General features: G+C 38.0%; 2 long non-coding RNA genes across 4 annotated transcripts; both read right to left on the bottom strand.

Annotated features, from left to right (window-relative positions):
- Positions 1-4,981: 4,981 nt before the first annotated feature.
- On the bottom strand, positions 4,982-8,489 carry LOC125804995 (uncharacterized). Of its 3 annotated transcripts, XR_007441211.1 has the most exons (6): positions 8,439-8,489; positions 7,843-7,904; positions 7,020-7,117; positions 5,957-6,052; positions 5,786-5,856; positions 4,982-5,550 (listed from the first exon to the last, which is right to left on the bottom strand). It is a non-coding gene; the product is annotated as an uncharacterized LOC125804995 (long non-coding RNA). The 3 variants fall into 3 exon arrangements; XR_007441212.1 differs by lacking the exon at positions 8,439-8,489 and having other exon boundaries at positions 5,957-6,507; positions 7,843-8,431; XR_007441210.1 differs by lacking the exon at positions 8,439-8,489 and having other exon boundaries at positions 7,843-8,431.
- Positions 8,490-9,541: 1,052 nt separating this feature from the next.
- LOC125804996 (uncharacterized) lies at positions 9,542-10,762 on the bottom strand. Its single transcript, XR_007441213.1, has 3 exons — positions 10,376-10,762; positions 9,897-10,077; positions 9,542-9,764 (listed from the first exon to the last, which is right to left on the bottom strand). It is a non-coding gene; the product is annotated as an uncharacterized LOC125804996 (long non-coding RNA).
- Positions 10,763-15,730: the final 4,968 nt, after the last annotated feature.

Here is a 15,730-nt window from a genome sequence, read left to right as displayed (position 1 = left end):
AAAATATTAAACTGGGGATTCACAAAAATGCTTTTTCTTAAGTTCTTAAGTTTATACTTAAGTTAAGAGGTCTGTTTTGGTTATTTTTCTTAATGTTTATTTTGTACCAAAAATTCAAAAAATGGAATAATAATATATATATACCTTTATGATACACTCACATTTCAGTGCTTGGTTTGACTGTTTTTTTATTTTCCTAATGTTTTCTTAAGCCTTCACATCAGTGTCTCAGCACTGGCATTCAGAGCCCCTTATTCACCATCGTACTCCATTGGACATTTCAGGGACAACAGCCTTTTTTGCCCAATTATAAACACTCTTCTTGTAAAAGTTATCCAGACATAGGTTAAAAAAAAACAAAACAAAACAAAAAACAGTTGAACTATAAAGTATTGAAAGACTAGGATACTAAAAGCCAGTAATGTTAGCCCTGCTAAGACGTCCCTTTGCTGATCAATAGCTGGTTAACAAGATAGCCTCACAGTATACTGTATGTTTTTTTTTTTTTTACTGCCCTTGAGCTTTTATTTTTTTTTATTTGTACTGCAGTAGAAATGTGTTTTTAGAAACTTGGCTTTATTTGTCTCACTATCTTTATATATCAGTTGCTTTAAACATTATAATGTTAAGCATAATTTTATTTATAAATTTAAATATAACAAAAAATAAATGTTGTTTTAATAAACGTTAGCAATAAATAATCTCAAAATAACACATCTAAAATACAGCAGACTAATAGTTTAAACCATTAAACCCAGCCTTTCATTGAGCTGAGAGAAAATTAAGTGTGCTGTTCAATTTCCAACGTTAAGAAATGGGTTAGACAAGCTATACTAATGCACCGTCCATCCATCAGCAGTTCAGCTGTGACTTTTGGAAGAAACCAAAGTCAATGGAAAAGAGGGGGGGGGGGTGGCTTGAGGGTGTCTGAGATTTAATATAACAATATTATTTTAATATAACTGTTCATAGTTAATTAAAATACTTACTCTGAATTACATAAGAGTGCTAGTAAAATATAAAATAAAATAAAAATATATATATAAATATTTCGGGCTCCGTAGCCCCCACACCTAGTTTTGAATGGTCGTGTCTACCCTGATTCAGTCAGTAACAACAAGACGGTCGCCCTTTTCTTCAGGATCTTCAGGGAGTTTGCAGGAGGTGTAATTTATGGGGAACAATCATTAATGTTGGGTTAAATAATCTAGTGTTTTTTCACTCTGGTGCTGAAGGTCCGCTGCGCTGGTCTTTACTGTGTTTCTCCTTTACTCTGTTTTCATTAAAAGCCCCTCAGTCTTAAAACAGCGGCAGTAAAACAGGCGGAGCGGTGGGCCTTCAGCAGCAGTAGTGATATCCCTGCCGGATTAGCGCGAAGGGAGCTCTTTCAGTCCCGGTGAGTAATTTAGCTAGCTGGCTGTTTAAGCTCTCGGTGAAGCGCGGTCTTATTATAATACTAAACTACAGCGTGGTGAGACTATTTAAACTGAAGCGTGTTAATGGTGAATAACGCTGTAAGATAGCTATGGTGCAAACCGAGCTACGGTGGAGCTGGCTAAGCTAATTAGCTTAGCCAGCTCCACCGTAGCTCGCTAGCCTTAGCTTCAGTTAGCCCGATTACCTGCAGCAGCTGCTCGTTCAGAAAAAAAAAAACACAACCAGCGCTGTTTAAGCTGCTTTACGAGCTTCTCTCCCAGCATAGGGTGTGTTTTTTTCTCAATCAGCAGCTGCTTTTAAACCACGCTGTAGTTTAGTAATAAGATCGCGCTTCAGCGAGAGCTGAAACAGCCAGTTAAATTACCTAACAGGACTGAAAGAGCTCCTATCGGTTCTCCGGTCTAATTCGGTCTAAATAAACCAAAACACCTTTGGTTTATTTAGATTTAAGTTAGCAGTTTGTTCTCTTTAGACAAAAAACGAAAATAAGAATAAAATAATAAAAAAAAAATGAATAAATAAAAAAATAATAAATAAAAAAAAAATAATAATAAAATAAGGGGGGGGCGCAGTCTGCGCATGCGCCAGATTTTGCGGCCGCGCATGCGCAGAAGACCGATTTTTTTGCGGACTTCTGCGCATGCGCGGCCGTAAAATCTGGCGCATGCGCAGTAGACCGGTCCAAAATCGGTCCACTGCGCATGCGCCAGATTTTACGGCCGCACGTGCGCAGAAGACCGATAAAAAAAATCGGTCCACTGCGCATGCGCCAGATTTTGCGGCCCGCGCATGCGCAGTAGACCGATTTTTTGCGGTCCACTGCGCATGCGCCAGATTTTACGGCCGCGCATGCGCAGAACACCGCAAAAAATCGGTCTTCTGCGCATGCGCGGCCGCAAAATCTGGCGCATGCGCAGTGGACCGATTTTTTTTGCGGTCTTCTGCGCATGCGCCAGATTTTACGGCCGCGCATGCGCAGAAGTCCGCAAAAAATCGGTCCACTGCGCATGCGCCAGATTTTACGGCCGCGCATGCGCAGAAGTCCGCAAAAAATCGGTCCACTGCGCATGCGCCAGATTTTACGGCCGCGCATGCGCAGAAGTCCGCAAAAAAATCGGTCTTCTGCGCATGCGCGGCCGCAAAATCTGGCGCATGCGCAGACTGCGCCCCCCCCTTATTTTATTATTATTTTTTTTTTATTTATTATTTATTTATTTATTCATTTTTTTTTTATTATTTTATTCTTATTTTCGTTTTTTGTCTAAAGAGAACAAACTGCTAACTTAAATCTAAATAAACCAAAGGTGTTTTGGTTTATTTAGACCGAATTAGACCGGAGAACCGATAGGAGCTCTTTCAGTCCTGTTAGGTAATTTAACTGGCTGTTTCAGCTCTCGCTGAAGCGCGATCTTATTACTAAACTACAGCGTGGTTTAAAAGCAGCTGCTGATTGAGAAAAAAACACACCCTATGCTGGGAGAGAAGCTCGTAAAGCAGCTTAAACAGCGCTGGTTGTGTTTTTTTTTTTCTGAACGAGCAGCTGCTGCAGGTAATCGGGCTAACTGAAGCTAAGGCTAGCGAGCTACGGTGGAGCTGGCTAAGCTAATTAGCTTAGCCAGCTCCACCGTAGCTCGGTTTGCACCATAGCTATCTTACAGCGTTATTCACCATTAACACGCTTCAGTTTAAATAGTCTCACCACGCTGTAGTTTAGTATTATAATAAGACCGCGCTTCACCGAGAGCTTAAACAGCCAGCTAGCTAAATTACTCACCGGGACTGAAAGAGCTCCCTTCGCGCTAATCCGGCAGGGATATCACTACTGCTGCTGAAGGCCCACCGCTCCGCCTGTTTTACTGCCGCTGTTTTAAGACTGAGGGGCTTTTAATGAAAACAGAGTAAAGGAGAAACACAGTAAAGACCAGCGCAGCGGACCTTCAGCACCAGAGTGAAAAAACACTAGATTATTTAACCCAACATTAATGATTGTTCCCCATAAATTACACCTCCTGCAAACTCCCTGAAGATCCTGAAGAAAAGGGCGACCGTCTTGTTGTTACTGACTGAATCAGGGTAGACACGACCATTCAAAACTAGGTGTGGGGGCTACGGAGCCCGAAATATTTATATATATATTTTTATTTTATTTTATATTTTACTAGCACTCTTATGTAATTCAGAGTAAGTATTTTAATTAACTATGAACAGTTATATTAAAATAATATTGTTATATTAAATCTCAGACACCCTCAAGCCACCCCCCCCCCCTCTTTTCCATTGACTTTGGTTTCTTCCAAAAGTCACAGCTGAACTGCTGATGGATGGACGGTGCATTAGTATAGCTTGTCTAACCCATTTCTTAACGTTGGAAATTGAACAGCACACTTAATTTTCTCTCAGCTCAATGAAAGGCTGGGTTTAATGGTTTAAACTATTAGTCTGCTGTATTTTAGATGTGTTATTTTGAGATTATTTATTGCTAACGTTTATTAAAACAACATTTATTTTTTGTTATATTTAAATTTATAAATAAAATTATGCTTAACATTATAATGTTTAAAGCAACTGATATATAAAGATAGTGAGACAAATAAAGCCAAGTTTCTAAAAACACATTTCTACTGCAGTACAAATAAAAAAAAATAAAAGCTCAAGGGCAGTAAAAAAAAAAAAAACATACAGTATACTGTGAGGCTATCTTGTTAACCAGCTATTGATCAGCAAAGGGACGTCTTAGCAGGGCTAACATTACTGGCTTTTAGTATCCTAGTCTTTCAATACTTTATAGTTCAACTGTTTTTTGTTTTGTTTTGTTTTTTTTTAACCTATGTCTGGATAACTTTTACAAGAAGAGTGTTTATAATTGGGCAAAAAAGGCTGTTGTCCCTGAAATGTCCAATGGAGTACGATGGTGAATAAGGGGCTCTGAATGCCAGTGCTGAGACACTGATGTGAAGGCTTAAGAAAACATTAGGAAAATAAAAAAACAGTCAAACCAAGCACTGAAATGTGAGTGTATCATAAAGGTATATATATATTATTATTCCATTTTTTGAATTTTTGGTACAAAATAAACATTAAGAAAAATAACCAAAACAGACCTCTTAACTTAAGTATAAACTTAAGAACTTAAGAAAAAGCATTTTTGTGAATCCCCAGTTTAATATTTTCCCTCTGATTTTTGATCCAGCCATCCATTTGTACTGACAGCAGCAGATAGTGTATATCAATTCTAGAATTAAAGTTTGTGTTTATACAGTTTGTGTTCTACACAATTACATAGTACATTATTTTATTTACTATTATAAGCTGCACATTTGAGATTTGATTTTAAGCCTTTTATATGAGAATGGCACTGACAGCGCTTCTGAAAAAGGTCACCTCTAAAACTGCTGATTCTAAAGAGTTTAGAGTTGCATGCCCACCTGTAAGACCAGAGTTTTTACTTCTAAAAAAACAAGTCACTCAGATCTATCCTTAAAAACAATTGCAGAAATTCAGCAACCCAGATCAGTTGTTAATTCAAAAAAGTGACAGACAAGTGTTACAGAGACATTAGTATTTATTTCAATACATGTGTACTACAAAAACATGTTTCTGCACACATAACCATTGACCATTTCACAGTGGCAGCCTCGATTGCTTTATTTGATGTACACTCAAGCTTAAAGAGTAAGATTTACATTTTGGAGGCTTAATATGCTAAACTGACACAAACATTTGTCTTCATTTAAAGACAAAAAAACATTTGACAAACAAATGCATAATATTGTGGTGTATGCACGGCTCAGTAAAAAGCTCTTACAGTGAAGATGGGGGATGGACATAAAGTTGAGGTTATATAGCTATAGCTATAGCTTTAGGGGCACAATATGCCCGAATCCAATCCCTAAACATCACTCACCTTTTATAAGTGTGTGAAAACCTACATTAGAGCAAAGATTTAGACCTTGTGCAGGGCTTAAGGGTTTTAGTTGAGATACACAAGCAAGTGTCGTCTGCTACATAAGTGCAGGGTCACTGAAAGACACGGTCACACCAAAGTCCTCCTTGTAGATGTCCCAGGTTTTGGACTTACGTGGGTTGTCCAGTTCCTCCCTTGACAGATAGAGCCTGTTTTGGGACCAAAGCATTATAGATTGCATTCAAGCAGCAGTCCATATGATTTTTCGTTTTACATTGAAAGCAGTAATGTTACTAAACTGAGAGGGGACAAAATATCAAAATATTCTAATTAATGAATTAAGTGGCCTGGCATTTTTATATATAAAATCTAAAACCAGAGTGGTCTGGTAGGTAAACAAAGCCAGTGTCTGCTTCTGAGGACAATGGACAGCAAAAACCTCACCTGTTGTTCTCTACAAATGAAGTGTTGAACCAGAAATAGAAAGGATAGTCCTCATACCCCTTTGGAAGACCCTGGGCATAGAGAACAATAGAGAAAGAACATTTTGCCAAACAACTGGGAAAAACGATGTCCATAAAATCATTCTTACGTTACAATAGATTGGGAACTTACAGCCCTGGATTCAAACATGACCTTAACATCACCACAAACCACTGGCCCTTCCTGAAAGCTGATCACCACGGCATTGTTTTCAGTATCTGGGAACAGCTGGTAAAATATGAGAACACAGTATATGAGCGAACAGTAAAATAAACACAAAGGAACATAAGACAAACATCTGAAAGACCTTTCCCAACAATTACAATGTGATTTATGTTTTTAGTGGGCTGCTACTGTCTTTAAAGGTTCAATATTATGAGCTTATTGAATATTTAAAAGTTGTTCTTTAGTACATATTTAAAATATGATTTGGGGTTAAGATGATACCGATTCACAAACGCTTTCACTAGTGTATGTATGTACAACATCTTTTAATAGTGTATGTAAGGCTGTTTTTTCACACTATAGTTTGTTTGCTCTGGTCCAAGTCAGGTAATTAATTGATTCTCTTGGAGCATTTCCCTCATGGTTTGTTGTTTTAACAGAGGATACAATTCAAGCTCACCAAAATGAGTCACAACAATCTTTGTAATCTCTTTGGTTGTTGGTCAGAGCTGTCTTGGCTGGGAGCAAGAAAGTAAACAGATTTCTGTGCAGTTTAACATGGAACAACAGCAGAGGTGGCATGTGTTCATTTGACTGACTGCACATCTTAAAACTGACAGAGTATGCTTGACAGATGGGTTGGATCAAGGTCAGATCATGTTCACATCACAAACCAACCAATTCAGAGTTCAGACCAACAGTTCTCAGCAGTCTCATTGCAGTTGTGATTACTGTACTCATCCATGTCCAAACAAACAGCACTACACGTAAATATGAACAGTTTATTTTGACAAATAAAAAAAGTAGGTGTGAAATCACCCTAAACTACTAAATCATTTAGGGGTTGTGGGATTAGCCCACTTCACATGTCTGTTCTGGATATGCCATATAGCTCTGGTTTTAATTAGGACACCACTGTGTTTAAGGTTCACAGTTTTTCACTTTTTTGTACTGAAACTACTCTTGTCATTTGACTATGAGGAAGTAAATACAGTTTTATACTGTAGAAAACCTTTAAAAGTTAGCTTACCCTACAGTTCGTCTGCGTGGCACAGACACACTGGAACACCTGCTCTCTTTTCACTATGATCCGCACCTTCAGATCACTGCCATTGCCCTTTCCCACACCTGCACAACAAACACAGCAATGCCCAGGAGCATTAAATTACATAACCAATATACATAACAGTGCAGTCACTCTGAAAGGAGCAGACTGACTGCAGATTTTAATTGGAACTACACAGGAAACAGCCCCTAAACATACACTGCCCCCCAAAAGTACTTGATAAGTCAGTCTCATTTCTTTATTTCTGCTTTAGACTGAAAACAAATTGGGTTTGACATTAAAAGATGAATAGGAGACAAAAGGTCAACAATTCAGCTTTTGTCCGAACTTACCAATTTGTCTTCAATATTCATCTTTAAATTATATTTTTGTTACACCAAAATGTTTTCACTAGAGCAGAAGAAAAAAAATCAATTGGCCTCAGTGTTTCAATACTTTTGTAGGAGAGTGCAGACATACAGCTCTGGAAAAAAAAAAACACTTAAAAATCTCATTGAAAACCTCTGGAATATAATCAAGAGGAAGATGGATAATCTCAAGCCATCAAACCAAACTGAACTGCTTGAATTTTTGCACCAGGAATGGCATAAACTTATCCAAAAGCAGTGTGTAAGACTGGTGGAGGAGAACATGCAAAGATGCACGAAAACCATTTTTTTCCCCAGAGCTGTATGTTTAACTACTTGGTCTCAGTCTTCAACTGAGCACAGCAGAAACTAAAGGAGCAGTTCTGACACACTGAATATATACATACACATTCACCCCACCCTCAGGAGAAATACAGTACCTGCGCACTCTCAAACTAAACGCTGTCAATCAACCATGTACACACCATCGTACCCGTGCGCCCTGTTGCAACAGAAAAAAACAGTTCTCAAGCTGACTTGATTCGAAATGCTCAAGGGCCCTTATCAAATATTACATTACAAACACATTTTCTTTTAACTTAAATTCAGCTGGTCAGCCATTGTGTGTTTGTTTCTTTAGTCTGGCACCCCTGCCGTCTATGAGACTACATACGTAAGAAGAAGAGGACAGCCGGGCATAAGCATAAACAGTGTACAATATGAAAAATAAAATACAGCGTCTACTGTCGAAATTTACTAAACCTCATGCGATTATTAAAAGATCTTAAAATTGTACAACATTCTACATCTATATTTGGTACAAAATATATTTGGCTCATTGTTAAACGGGTTACCAGAGTAACCACTCGACAACCACCTTAAAGACCCTAGCAACCATCTGGAATACAACTGCACAGAAATCAGCTAGGAACACAACACAGTAGCCATGTAGCAGCACCTTAGCAGGAAGTGGGAACCATTTCAGCAGTGAATATTATTAGTACTGTATCTTTAACATTGAATTCCATTTAATTACCTGTGTTCTGTGTCCATGGTTTGGTTTCCCAAACAGAGATTAAGCCTTTCATTTGTAGCAGAGATGGAGAGACAATAAAAACAGAAAGACAGTAAAATTAATCAAAATCTTGATTAAATACTTTTGCTAGTTTTAGTTTCCTCACTGTTTCCCCTGATTGTTGCAGTCACCAGGACAGTCATGTGTGAACTGTATACCTAAAGTCTTACACACCTGCCTAAAACAACTCTCTCAAACAGAATTGCTTTAGGTTTCTTCAGGTTTATGACCCCCCGTGTAACACTTCTCTATAAAAAGTACAGAAGTACAAACTGTAGCTATGCAACAAACCTTTTTCTGCTTTTATGGAGAGTAAAATATTGGTCACACAATTCAAGTCAAGTCAATTCGTAAGCAAATCTATTTGAGACAACTAACTGCAGTTAGAAGTGACTGCATATTGAGTGTCCAGCAGATTTTGGCTGGATCACCCACGGAGTTAAGCTGCAGAGCAAACTTCAGACATCCAACATAAACCCTATTGTGAAGCGATTAGCTTTATCTATGGAGTAATGCATTTTTTCTTCATGACATCAGGAAAATACAGTATTCTTTGCTTAAATGACTCAGGTGGGAGAGGCTAATCATTTTACGTATTGCATTCCCCATCAAAAACATGTGATAAGAATATTATAACCAACTTACAATAAATACAGAAATACAGTAACATGTTCATAACAAACAGCTCTGGAAAAAAATAAAGAGACCACTTTAGTTTCTGAATCAAGTTTCTCAGATTTTGCAATTTATAGGTATATGTTTAAGTAAAATGAACATTGCTGTTTTATTTTATAAACTATGGACAACATTTCTCCCAAATTCCAAATAAAAATATTTTAATTTAGAGCATTTATTTGCAGAAAATTATAAACAGCTGAAATACCAAAAAAAGATGCAGTTCAGCTTTGTTTGTTGTTTGATGGCTTGTGATCATCCATCTTCCTCTTGATTATATTCAATTTGGTAAAAATTGGTAAAATCAAAGAAATTGATCATTTTTAAGTGGTCTCTATTTTTTTCAGAGCTGTATGTAGGCAACAGGTTATGCTACACAATCACTTGCCTTAAGCTGAGAGAAGCTCTGCACCTCTGAGGAGTCATGTGGTTCACCTTCTGAATTTGATGGCAATGACATTCCCTCAAACTGGCAGTGTAGTTCAACATGTCACTGAGAACACAATAACACAAAGTTCAATATGTGAATAAGAGCTTAGGTTCTCTGCCCAAACCCAACCCAAGGTCTGACCTGGCTCGAGATTTCCCACCACTTTCCTCAGGTTCCTCGGGCTAAAGAAAATAATAGTTATAAGTTATTTTCATTTTATATAAAGCTATGAATCAAAATATAGCAGAAACAAATCAAACTGTTTTTAAAAAAAGTTGCACAAGTGCAAAGTGCACACTGTCCATATTACGCACTTCACCTGCCGCTGCGCTTTCCTCCAAATGTGCTGGCTCCTTGGCAATGCTGCATCAGCAGCAGCTCGAAAAGAAGCGGTGGCTGACTTCACATGTATCGGAGAAAGAGTGTGCTAGTCTTCATCCTCCTGGTGTGTTGGGGCATTACTAGTGATAGGGGGAGTCCTAACGAGTGGGTTGGCTGTGTAAATTGGGGAGAAAATGGGAAAAATATATAAATAAAATTATAAAAGAATTTATTTTATTTTCTTAAACCATGTTATATTATACTAGATTCGAGGAAAGTCATTCAGACATTGTTGTAGCCTAATGTTTAGGCCTTTGGATCATTGTTTGCATTGTTCATGTTATAATCTTTTGGAGATCTGTTCCTAATAATTAATAATATTTTTCTTAAATAATAGGTCTTATTCATTCTTCACTCATTCTAAACAGAACGAAAATGTTTTTTAAAAGCTCAGTTTTAATGCTCTACTTACTCAAAAAATGTCAGGTTTAATTCGGGCTTTGGCTCAAAATGACAGTGTATGGGGCAGGTTGGGTCGAGCTCTAATGTGAATCCTTATACTGCATTCCATCTGAAGTAGGAATTCAGAACTGGAAATTTCCAAGTTCTAAGTAGAACATTTCAACTGGAATAAACCCACAAGTTCAGAACGCAAGATGGCTGCACCAAACATCAACAGTAGTAAAAGCAGTAGTATTTTACGTTTCATTAGCACGTCTAGCTGTTCATGTTTCCATTGTGTGTGTGAATGTGCGTCTGGTATCGCTGACAATGCAAAAAATTATAACCTGGGACATATAATGTGGGACATTTTTTGGTTACATTTGCTATAAAACACTGGTACATGATTAATAATTAAGTTGTAGTAAACATGAAAGTCTTTAGCTTATTTTATAATTCCCTCTGGAAAAAAAGAAAACAAGGGTAAAATATGTATACACATGTAGATTACAAATAGTGTTAACCTATAAATTTAAATTATTTTCTGTGCCTTTTCTCTGCTTTCGCAGCACATTTTAATGACCATAGCGTGTTTAAAACATCAGAGTAGACAAGAATGTATATCAAAACTGATTATAGTAGGCCTATATTTACATTAAATATATTTAAATAATAAAAAAAAAAACGTTTATTTAAGCAATGCTAAGACACAATCTTCAATAATAAAATGTGTCAAATTCTGAGCGCTCCATAATGTAGGGCTAAATTACTTCACTCTGCACTGATGTATTAATCAGCTCAGGCCCATTTTAAACACTGATAAACATTTCTAATGTTTAACCTGTAAACAGTATTTCACACTTTCATCAAACATGATATAGAATCTTTTTTGCCAATTCATTTTAAAGGATAAAATCAGCTTGGGCCAGGCTAATTCCAGGTTTTCCTTAAAGTAGAAGACTAGTTCTCTTCAGATCATGTGTATTTGGTCTGGCCCAAGATGAAAAAGTCTTTCAAAATCACACTAGAACATCAGCTTTACATAAAAAAAAACTGTGCATTATGGATCGGTATGCTATGTTGCCAGTTCATTTTAAAGTATGAAATCAGCTTGGGCCAGGCTAATTCCAGGTTTTCCTTAAAGTAGAAGACTAGTACTCTTCAGATCATGTGTATTTGTTCTGGCCCAAGATTAAAAAGTCCTTCAAAATCACACTAGAACATCAGCTTTAAATTAAACTTTTTTGTGCCTTATGGATCGGTATGCCATGTTGCCAGTTAATTTTAAAGTATAAAATCAGCTTGGGCCAGGCTATTTCCAGGCTTTCCTTAAAGTAGAAGACTAGTACTCTTCAGATCATGTGTATTTGGTCTGGCCCAAGATGAAAAAGTCCTTCAAAATCACACTAGAACATCAGCTTTACATAAAAACAATTGTGCATTATGGATCGGTATTCCATGTTGCCAGTTCATTTTAAAGTATAAAATCAGCTTAGGCCAGGCTATTTCCAGGCTTTCCTTAAAGTAGAAGACTAGTACTCTTTAGATCATGTATATTTGGTCTGGCCCAAGATAAAAAAGTCCATCAAAATCACACTGGAACATCAGCTTTACATAAAACATTGTGCATTATGGCTCATTATACCATGTTGCCAGTTCATTTTAAAGTATAAAATCAGCTTGGGCCAGGCTAATTCCAGGTTTTCCTTAAAGTAGAAGACTAGTACCCTTCAGATCATGTGTATTTGTTCTGGCCCAAGATGAAAAATTCCTTCAAAATCACACTGGAACATCAGCTTTACATAAAAAAATTGTGCATTATGGATCAGTATGCTATGTTGCCAGTTCATTTTAAAGTATAAAATCAGCTTGGGCCAGGCTAATTCCAGGTTTTCCTTAAAGTAGAAGACTAGTACTCTTCAGATCATGTGTATTTGTTCTGGCCCAAGATTAAAAAGTCCTTCAAAATCACACTAGAACATCAGCTTTATATTCAATTTTTTTGTGCATTATGGATCGGTAGGCCATGTTGCCAGTTAATTTTAAAGTATTAAATCAGCTTGGGCCAGGCTAATTCCAGGTTTTTCTTAAAGTAGAAGACTAGTCCTCTTCAGATCATGTGTATTTGCTCTGGCCCAAGATTAAAAAGTCCTTCAAAATCACACTAGAACATCAGCTTTACATAAAAACAATTGTGCATTATGGATCGGTATTCCATGTTGCCAGTTAATTTTAAAGTATAAAATCAGCTCGGGCCAGGCTAATTCCAGGTTTTCCTTAAAGTAGAAGACTAGTACTCTTTAGATCATGTGTATTTGGTCTGGCCCAAGATGAAAAAGTCCTTCAAAATCACACTGGAACATCAGCTTTACATAAAACATTGTGCATTATGGCTCATTATACCATGTTGCCAGTTCATTTTAAAGTATAAAATCAGATTGGGCCAGGGTAATTCCAGGTTTTCCTTAAAGTAGAAGACTAGTACTCTTCAGATCATGTGTATTTGGTCTGGCCCAAGATGAAAAATTCTTTCAAAATCACACTAGAACATCAGCTTTACATTAAAAAAAACTGTGCATTATGGATCGGTATGCTATGTTGCCAGTTCATTTTAAAGTATAAAATCAGCTCGGGCCAGGCTATTTCCAGGCTTTCCTTAAAGTAGAAGACTAGTACTCTTCAGATCATGTGTATTTGGTCTGGCCCAAGATTAAAAAGTCCTTCAAAATCACACTAGAACATCAGCTTTATATTCAATTTTTTTGTGCATTATGGATCGTTATTCCATGTTGCCAGTTAATTTTAAAGTATAAAATCAGCTCGGGCCAGGCTAATTCCAGGTTTTCCTTAAAGTAGAAGACTAGTACTCTTCAGATAATGTGTATTTGCTCTGGTTTAAGATTAAAAAGTCCTTCAAAATCACACTAGAACATCAGCTTTAAATTAAACTTTTTTGTGCCTTATGGATCGGTATGCCATGTTGCCAGTTAATTTTAAAGTATAAAATCAGCTTGGACCAAGCTATTTCCAGGCTTTCCTTAAAGTAGAAGACTGGTACTCTTTAGATCATGTGTATTTGGTCTGGCCCAGTATGAAAAAGTCTTTCAAAATCACACTGGAACATCAGCTTTACACAAAAAAAATTGTGCATTATGGCTCGTTATACCATGTTGCCAGTTCATTTTAAAGTATAAAATCAGCTTGGGCCAGGCTAATTCCAGGTTTTTCTTAAAGTAGAAGACTAGTACTCTTCAGATCATGTGTATTTGTTCTGGCCCAAGATGAAAAAGTCCTTCAAAATCACACTAGAACATCAGCTTTACATAAAAACAATTGTGCCTTATGGATCGGTATGCCATGTTGCCAGTTAATTTTAAAGTATAAAATCAGCTTGGGCCAGGCTAATTCCAGGTTTTTCTTAAAGAAGAAGACTAGTACTCTTCAGATCATGTGTATTTGGTCTGGCCCAACATGAAAAAGTTCTTCAAAATCACACTTGAACGTCTGCCTCATATTTTTTGAGCGCAATGGCTTTTAAAATATAATTTTATTAAATATATATTTAATTATTTATTGTAATATATAATTATAAATTCAGTAATTAAAATAAATATTTTACAATATACAAAATTACATTTAATACGATATTGTATATTTACATTGTTAATAAACAGATGTACTGCTTTTCTTCATTCTATCTCCTTCAGTGTTGATCTGTGAGGTGTTTAATATAAACAGCGGGTGTTTGTGAACGCTTTCTTTAGTTCGCGGTGGTTCAGTGAAGCGGCAGCTGCGAATATCAAACCAACTTCAGCCGGGGAATACGAGGCTGCGAATATCGAGCCAAACGAATCTGGAGCTGCGAATATCAAACCAACTTCAGCCTCGTCACACACCCAGCAGCAAAGCCTGCTGAATTAGAAGGAAGATTTTGTGATACCCCTGTTCTTTACTAGATGCGCCTTATAATATAGGGGCTTTTTAATGCAAAAAATACAGTAAATAATTGCTTAAAATATTTTTTGTTATAGGCATAATACTTTGGCTTTATAATGCCAAAGATATTAATACAGTAGGAAATGTAGTCTTTTTGCAAAGGTGGGAAACAGAAGTACTTTTATCCCAATCTTGTAAATTGTCCACATTAGTAAATTTCTATTATTTGCTATTATTCTAAATAGCTGCTCTTATGAGGCATCATGTATTACCGATAAGGCATTATTAATTTATAAACTATGATAAATATACACACATACATAAATATACATACATATTAATACATACACATAAATACATACACACACACGCACAGTTACTTCTATTCTATTGTTTTTTGCAAAAATATGTCATGTGTTACGGATTATGTCATGAAATGCCTACCACAATGGAGGCAAGAAACCGCCACCATGCCCCTGCGATCCAGAGGCAGATAGGGAAGAACCCAGTGGACCCAGACCATCCACAGCCCATTAGGAGCCCAGAAAACCCGCGGCCACACATCCCGATGGTAACCATGTGCACACCCCAGATGAGGATGGGGGAGACTCCAGACGAAGCCCCCATGGCAAAGAGCAAGAGTCCAGAGAGCCAAAGGAAGCGAGCAGCCCACCCCCCCGGCAGGCCAGCACCCCCTGCACGAGCCGAGCATGCGCCCCCCGAGATCCCAAGCACCCGGGAACAGCCCGACACCCGGCAGGCCCCCCCTCCCACGCCAAGGGGGCCAAGCCACCCCCAGGCCACGGCCACCAAGGGGGCGGGCCAGAGACCACATTAGGGCATCCGGCCACGCACCCATGGACCCACGGACGCCCACCCCCCCCAGGAACGGCAGTGACGATCGGCGGAGAGCAGCGTGGAGCGGTAGGGAGGGCAAAAACCCGCCCTACGCAACCATGTCCCACAGGTGTCCATGCTCAGTCAGCCCCAAACCCAGGACCAACTGTTCACGCACAGATGCACATTCACACACCCGTCACACACACATCCGTCACACATACACCCGTCGCACACGTGCACATTAGGCTTGTTCGAGATGCGGCTGCGCCTCGCCTTGCTGGTCAGCGAGAGCAGCCGCGTGCAGGTGGGCGGGGTGGAGGAGCGGAGAAGTCAGGTCGGACAGTCTCCACCTGCAGCCCACGTGAACAACACAGGATCTCGCGATGAATGCGCTGTTTGTTTACTTCTGGTGTGAATAAAATCGCAAAAGTAAAACAGAGATAACATGAGTGTTATTAAATTGAGATAAAAACTTGTTATAAATATTTACGAAACATACTGTCATGTTACAGATGTATTGTGTAGCACTAAATTAATAATGGGATTATTTTTTTATTTGCAGACCAGCTTTTCTGTCCTTTGTTCTTGGAAATAAATACATCATGCTCAT

The sequence above is a fragment of the Astyanax mexicanus genome, chromosome 11, assembly GCF_023375975.1.
Source record: "Astyanax mexicanus isolate ESR-SI-001 chromosome 11, AstMex3_surface, whole genome shotgun sequence".
In the NCBI taxonomy this organism is placed as follows: Eukaryota; Metazoa; Chordata; class Actinopteri; order Characiformes; family Acestrorhamphidae; genus Astyanax; species Astyanax mexicanus.
Note: the sequence above shows the minus strand (reverse complement) of the source record. Positions and strands in the feature narration are given on the sequence as shown.